This window comes from Gracilinanus agilis, chromosome 1, assembly GCF_016433145.1.
Source record: "Gracilinanus agilis isolate LMUSP501 chromosome 1, AgileGrace, whole genome shotgun sequence".
NCBI classification, from domain to species: Eukaryota; Metazoa; Chordata; class Mammalia; order Didelphimorphia; family Didelphidae; genus Gracilinanus; species Gracilinanus agilis.
The window spans coordinates 478,883,920-478,891,000 of record NC_058130.1 but is presented as its reverse complement, the minus strand read 5'-3'; the positions used below and the strand labels follow the sequence as shown (position 1 = coordinate 478,891,000).

General features: G+C 31.8%; 1 non-coding gene across 1 annotated transcript; it reads left to right on the top strand.

Annotated features, from left to right (window-relative positions):
- Nucleotides 1–6,209: 6,209 nt before the first annotated feature.
- On the top strand, nt 6,210–6,316 carry LOC123232690. The gene has a single exon (XR_006505217.1). It is a non-coding gene; the product is annotated as a U6 spliceosomal RNA (small nuclear RNA).
- The last annotated feature ends 765 nt before the right edge of the window (nt 6,317–7,081 follow it).

The window sequence follows — 7,081 nt, the reverse complement described above, 5'->3', positions numbered from 1 at the left end:
TGTCCCAAAAGCTGGGTTCTTTGGGTTTATCAAAAACTGTCTTGCTGAGGTCTCTTACCCCAAGTCTATTCTACTGATCCTCCCTTCTGTCTCTTCGCCAGTACCATATTGTTTTGATGACTGCTGCTTTATAGCACAGTTTAAGATCTGGTTCTGCTAGGCCACCTTCCTTCATATTTTTTTTCACTATTTCCCTTGTTATTCTTGGTCTTTTATTCTTCCAAATGAACTTTGTTATAGTATTTTCTAATTCAGTAAAAAAGTTTTTTGGCAGTTTGATAGGTATAGCACTAAATAGGTAAATTAATTTTGGCAGGATGGTCATTTTTTAATATGTTAGCTTGTCCTAACCATGAACAATCAATGTTTTTCTAATTGTTTAGATCTAATTTTAATTGGGTGGAAAGGGTTCGTAGTTGTGTTTGTATAATTCCTGTATTTGTCTTGGCAAATAGATTCCTAAGTATTTTATATTGTCTAGTGTGATTTTAAATGGAATTTCTCTTTCTTACTCTTGCTGCTGTGATGTGTTGGAAATATATAGAAATGCTGATGATTTATGTGCATTTATTTTGTATCCTGCAACTTTGCTAAAGTTGTTGATTATTTCCACTAACTTTTTAGTTGATTATCTAGGATATTTTAAGTAGACCATCATATCATCTGCAAAGAGTGATAGCTTGGTCTCCTCATTGCCTATTTTAATACCTTCAATTTATCTTTCTTCTCTAATTGCTACTGCTAGTGTTTCCAGTACAATGTTAAATATAGAGGTAACAATGGGCATCCTTGTTTCACTCCTGATCTTATTGGGAATGCTTCTAATTTATCCCCCATTGCAGATGATATTTGTTGATGGTTTTAGTTATATACCATTTATTACTTTTAGGAAAGGCCCTTCTATTCCTAAACTTTCTAGTGTTTTCAGTGGGAATGGGTGTTGTATTTTGTCAAAGGCTTTTTCAGCATCTATTGAGATAATCATGTGGTTTTTGTTGGTTTGCTTGTTGATATGGTCAATTATGTGAATGGTTTTCCTAATGTTGAACCATCCTTGCATTCCTGGTATAAATCCCACCTGATCATAATGAATAACCCTCGTGATCATTTGCTGGAGTCTTTTTGCTATTATTCTGTTTAAGATTTTTGCATCTTTGTTCATTAGGGAGATTGGTCTATAGTTTTCTTTCTCTGTTTTTGATCTACCACATTATTGAGATTTAAAACATTCAGTTGGAGGAAGAAATGTCACGTATCTGTAGGGAAATTTTAAAAAAGTGAAAAGAAAGGCTTGAAGATAAAATGTAAAGAATTCAGAATGGAAGAGCTGAAGCAATAATGATAAGTAAATGTTACAGCACATTATTGGAATATTAAAAATCACTAAAGGGATTATTTCAGAGAAACCTTTGAAGATTTGCATGTTCTGATGCAGAGTGGAGTGAGCTGGAGAATGATTTTTACATTAATAGCATTAACATTATAAAGAAAAACCTCTTAGAAACAAGTTACAGTCTTATCAGTGTAATAACTAATTCTGTTTCCAGAAGTCAAATGAAAAAATATGCTATCTACCAACTCAAGTATAAGAACATAACATACATTTTCACACTTAATAAATGTTGTGTTATCTTTGTGCATTTGTGATATTAGAGTTTTGTTTGCCCAAAATAATAAGAAAGGAGGACATTGTAGCATGTTTTAAAATGTTTATTCTTTCTGGGTTATACATGTATCACACAAACACATTTCCATATTATTCATTTTTCTAAGTAAATAATCTTATAAATCCAAAACCCCCAAACATATACCAGAATAAATAAGTGAAAAATGGTATGCTTTCATCTGCTTTCCTACTCCAACAGTTCTTTCTCTGGAAAAGGGTAGCATTCTTTTTCATAAGTCCATCAGAATTGTTTTGGATCATTGTATTGCTGATAATAGTTAAGTCTATCAAAATTGATCATTCCACAATATTGCTATTATTGTATACATTGTCTTCCTGGTTTTGCTTATTTCACACTTCATTAGTTCATGTAGATCTTTCTAGCTCTTTCTGAATCATCCTGTTCATCATACATTAAAGCATTTAAAAAAGTACACAGCAGGATCATTAGAGACATGACAGAAAGCTAGTGAAAAGAAATGGTCATGGCATATTGGATGTGAAAAACAAGAGTAGACAAGTATAGCTGGAACACAGTATACATGGAGGGGTATGGAGTAATAAGACTTGAACAGTAGAAATGGGAGCAATTGAGTAATGTTTTAAATAGACATTATATTTGATCCTGGAGGTAATAGCAAGCCATTGGACTTTACTGAGTGCAGGATAGTGAATGACATGGTCAGCAGACCTGTTTTTAAGGAAAATCACTTTGGAATCTAAGTGGAAGAAGAATGGCAACATCCAAAGATGAAACATCTATCATAATAGTCCACTTTCCTTTAATGGTTTCTAGAGTTTCTTGACTTAAAAAATAAATATATGTATATGTATATATGTGTATAAATATACATATATATATGAAATTAAAGCTCCTTAAAAATAAATATATGTATTACATATATGAATATTCATATATACATATATATGTATATATGTATATATGAAGTTAAAGCCAAAGAATCATTCAAAACAAAATAAAGACTTTCATATTCAATGGCAATTGTCCAAAGGTCAAATTTTAGTTATGATTCCATTTTATCTCACCTGGGAGGGAAAATTGAATTTTCATCTTAAAGTTCTGTTATTTTCATTTAGTAGATCAGAAACTTGAATAATGTGTTTCAAGGTGCTTTGTAGAGGCACTGAGGTGGCTAAGTGGATATAACACTGGGTCAGGAAGACGAATTCAAATCTGGCCTCAGATATTTACTAGCTATTTGACCCTGGGCAAGTCATTTAACTTCTGTTTGCCTTAATTCTCTAAACAAAATGACAAACCACTCTAGTATCTTTACCAAGAAAACTCCATGAATATTATGGTCCACAGGGTTATGAAGAGTTGGACACGACTGAATAAAAAGGTGCTTTGCATAACTTAAAATAGAGAAATATCCCAATATTGAATATTAGATGTATGCTGATGACTTCTATTTACCAAATTAATTCCAATACAGTTATTAGAATGAAATAAATTATTTTCTTATTTTTATCATATAATTATCACACAGAGTAGATTATAATTCTTGTGTACAGTAGCATTTAAAAATTAACTTTAGAGAAAATTACTTTAATCTCTGTATATATGTTAGCTCAGTAATTGTGTTGACATTTTAGAAATCTACTATCTTGATTTTATGGTTTTATGCAGCATAATTCAACTGCTACAACCTAAGGTTACATGATTGTTAACTTTATTTCAAAATCATTTGAAATATAAATCTCCTTAATATGTTTGTTTGTGATTTACACACATGTATAAATTTTAATGTTAATCTTACACATTAAATTTATGACGCTTCATTTTTAAATTTTTGCAGTTTGCAAAATGACCCCTAACTAACTTAAACTGTACAATCATAATTTTATACAAAAAAACTAACATGTATACAACAACAAAAATTTTTAGAATTATTTTCATAAAATTGTAACATAATAAATGACAGTTTTGCTATATAAACACTCTATGGGTATTCATTACAGTTTAATAGTAAAAACCTCTGCTTTTATGCCTATGCTTTTTCTAGAGATTTAAAATTGTATGCATTTATTAATATTTTATTTGAATAATATTACAAAGCAATACCTTTCTTGTCCCTATAGAAATAAAATTGTACAAAGGATGGAGAAAATTATTTTTTAAAACTAATTAAAACCAGTTAGTTTTAACCCTTTCCTATCTTCTCCCAAAAAATGAAGATCTGATCTAGGGTGACAAACAGGTCAGTAAAGAGAAAATGTAAGAATTTGTGATATTAGAAAATGATAAGTTTAGGCTAACAAATTTGATGTGTGGAGTGAATGTTGGTAAGGCTCTAAGGATGAGACTAAGGTTGCAAGCCTAGGTGATTGGAAGGCTTGTGGTCTTCTTAATATTAATAGGAAAATAGAGGAAAGGGAAATGTATGGTGGAAAAGAGAATGTATTTTTTATTGACAAGTTGAGTTTGAAATGACCTTGGGACATCCAATTTGTGAGATCCAAAAGGCAATTGGTGATATTTGACTGAAATTCAGAAGAAAGCTAAAGCTGGAACAAGTACCTGGAGATAATAATAAAATAAACTGTAAACTATGATATCACTAAGTGATATAGTAGAGAAGAGAAAGAAAAGAAAAGAAAAGAAAAGAAAAGAAGACTCAGAAGATAGCCTTGGTGAGGAAGACATTTGGTTAGGAGTGACTTGTGTGAAACTTTAGATAATGAGACTGAGAAGAAACTATTGGATATGTAGGAAGTGAGCGTGGAAAGATCTTTGTTAAAATAGGAGAGAGTAGAGAGTTTTCAAGGGGAATGGGTTATCAATAGTAACAAAGGGAGTAAAGAGGTAAAAAAAGATGAGGATTGAGAAAAGCCATTAAATTTGATAATAAATGGAACACCAATATCTTTGTATAAAGCACAAAGATATTGGTGTTCCATTTATTATCAAAATGGAATAAGGCTGGAAGTGAGACTGTAGAGTGTTTAGAAGTGAATTAGAATCACATAGTAAAAATGGCTTTGTTGAAGAGTTTAGCTGGGAAAAGATAAGACATGTAAAAAGATAACTAGCAGGGATGGGTAGATCAGAGAATAGTTTTTAAGGATGAAGGAGACTTAGGTGCATTAATAATTAGGAGGGAAGGAACTTGTCAATAGGGAGAGATTAAAAGAGAAATAATGGAAATGATAAAGGGAAGAAATTTGTTGGATGAGATTTATGTGTAAAGTGATTTACATTATAGATGAGAAGGGTCATTTCTTCTTGAGAGAAGGAAATGAAATAGAAGTTACTGGAAGATTTCTGAGTGATTTTAAACAAGAGGAGAAAGAGAATGCTTCATTGAATGACCTTAATTATTTTCAGTTAAATAAGAATTTTGGACCTTAGCTGAGAGGGAGGCAGTCCCCTGTGGGAGTTTTGAGAAGGGAAGAAATATTTGGAATAGTTGCCACGTAGTAAGACAGAAAATTGATTAGGAAAGTGTGAAAATTATATCTCAGGCTTCAATGAGGGCCAGTTGAGATTAAATAACAATTTTTTTGTCAACCTCGTTGGTATGTTTATTCATGTTTGTCTTTGTTATATCCATTTGCAATTATACGAATAGAAATAAATTATATGAATAGAAATGAAGGATAATGGTTGAAAATTCCATAGTTGGGGCTTGGCAGGGCCTCATTGGTGATATGACGAATCTCTTAAGGTGGAAGTCTGTGAATGTAATTTTTTTATGATTTTGACCACATTGTTATATAATTGGTTTTCTTTATAATCCATATGTTTTTCTAAAAACATTATACTGAGGAAGACTTCACCAGACTGCCCAAAATGGCATGACATAAAAAAAGATTACGAATACCTGGTATTGAATTTAATTGATTTACCAATAGATAGAGACAGGAAAGGGGGGAGATAGAAAGTGTAAGGATTTTGGCCTTGGAAAGAACTGAGAAGTGAAGTTATTAGGGGTATAATGAAGAAACAATAGAATAGTGGCCATAAAACATAGGGAATCTTGGAATGGTAAAATATTTTGATTAAATAAACATGGAGGTAAAACATTTGTGGGTGATTGAAGGATCAAGGATGTGACTACCTCTGTGAGTAATAGATATGGATAAGGATGTGACCTACTCTGTATCCAGGAATAGATCATGAAAATTAAACAGATTGAGTAGCTGTAAATTTATTGAAGGAACATCAGTGTGTATGCTGGCATTTCCTAGTATGAAAGCACTATTTAGAATGTAGAAAGGCTGAGCTCAACATTGAATTCATTGAAGAAAAGGATAGAAGATGGATGGATGAATGGATAGATGGATAGATAGATAGATAGATAGATAGATAGATAGATAGATAGATAGATAGAAAGAAAACTCTGGGGTAAAGGCAGAGGCTAAGAGTTTGGTGGCCAAGATAAGAGAGTCCTGAAAATGCCTTCACCTAAAAATAGAGGATGAGATGGTCATCAATTCCTTGTTCTGTATAATCCCCAGATAGTTTTTATATATTCTTGCCCATGGAATCACTTATTGCCATGAAAAATTTTCAGATGTAGTGCTCACTTCAGCAGCACATATACTAAAATTGGAATAATACAGAGAAGATTAGCCTGACTCTTGCACATGTATAACACACAAATTCATGAAGCGTTCCATATTTTAAAGAATATATGCCTTTTGGTTCAGCAATACCACTTCTAGGCCTGTATCTCAAAGAGATAAAAATGGGGATTGATCTCTTTGTACAAAAATATTTATAGTTGTGCTTTTTGAGGTGGGAAAAATTGTAAAAGGAGGGGATATCCCTCAGTTTGGGAATGGCTAGACAAATTGTGGTATACAATGGCAATGGGATACTATTATGGTATAAGAAATGATGAAACAGTTGATTTCTATAAGAACTGGAAAGACCTACATGAACTGATGCAGAGTTAAATAAGTAGAACCAAGAGAAAATTATAACAGAGTAACTAAAACATTGTGGGACAATCAAATATAAGAGACTTTGCTACTAACAGCAATACAATGATCCAGGATAATTCTGAGGTACTTATGAAAAGAATGCTAGCCGTATCTAGAGAAAAAACTGTTGAATTAGAAATACAGAAGAAAATATATTATTTATCACTTGTTTACTTGGGTATATGATTTGGGGGTTGGTTTTAAAAAAGTTGTTACAAAAATGAACAATATGAAATTAGGATTTTAGTGATAATACATGTAAAACCCAGTGGAAATATTTGTCAACTATGAGAGAGGGAAGAGAAGAGGGGAGGGAGACAACATGAATCATGTAACCTTGGAAAATATATGTGTAGATTTGTTACTAAAATAAAATAAAGGACATGAAAAAATAATAAATAAAGCAGGCATGGGAGAAAAATATTCAGATTTAATAATGGTCTTAGTTTTGATGAGGCTGTATAA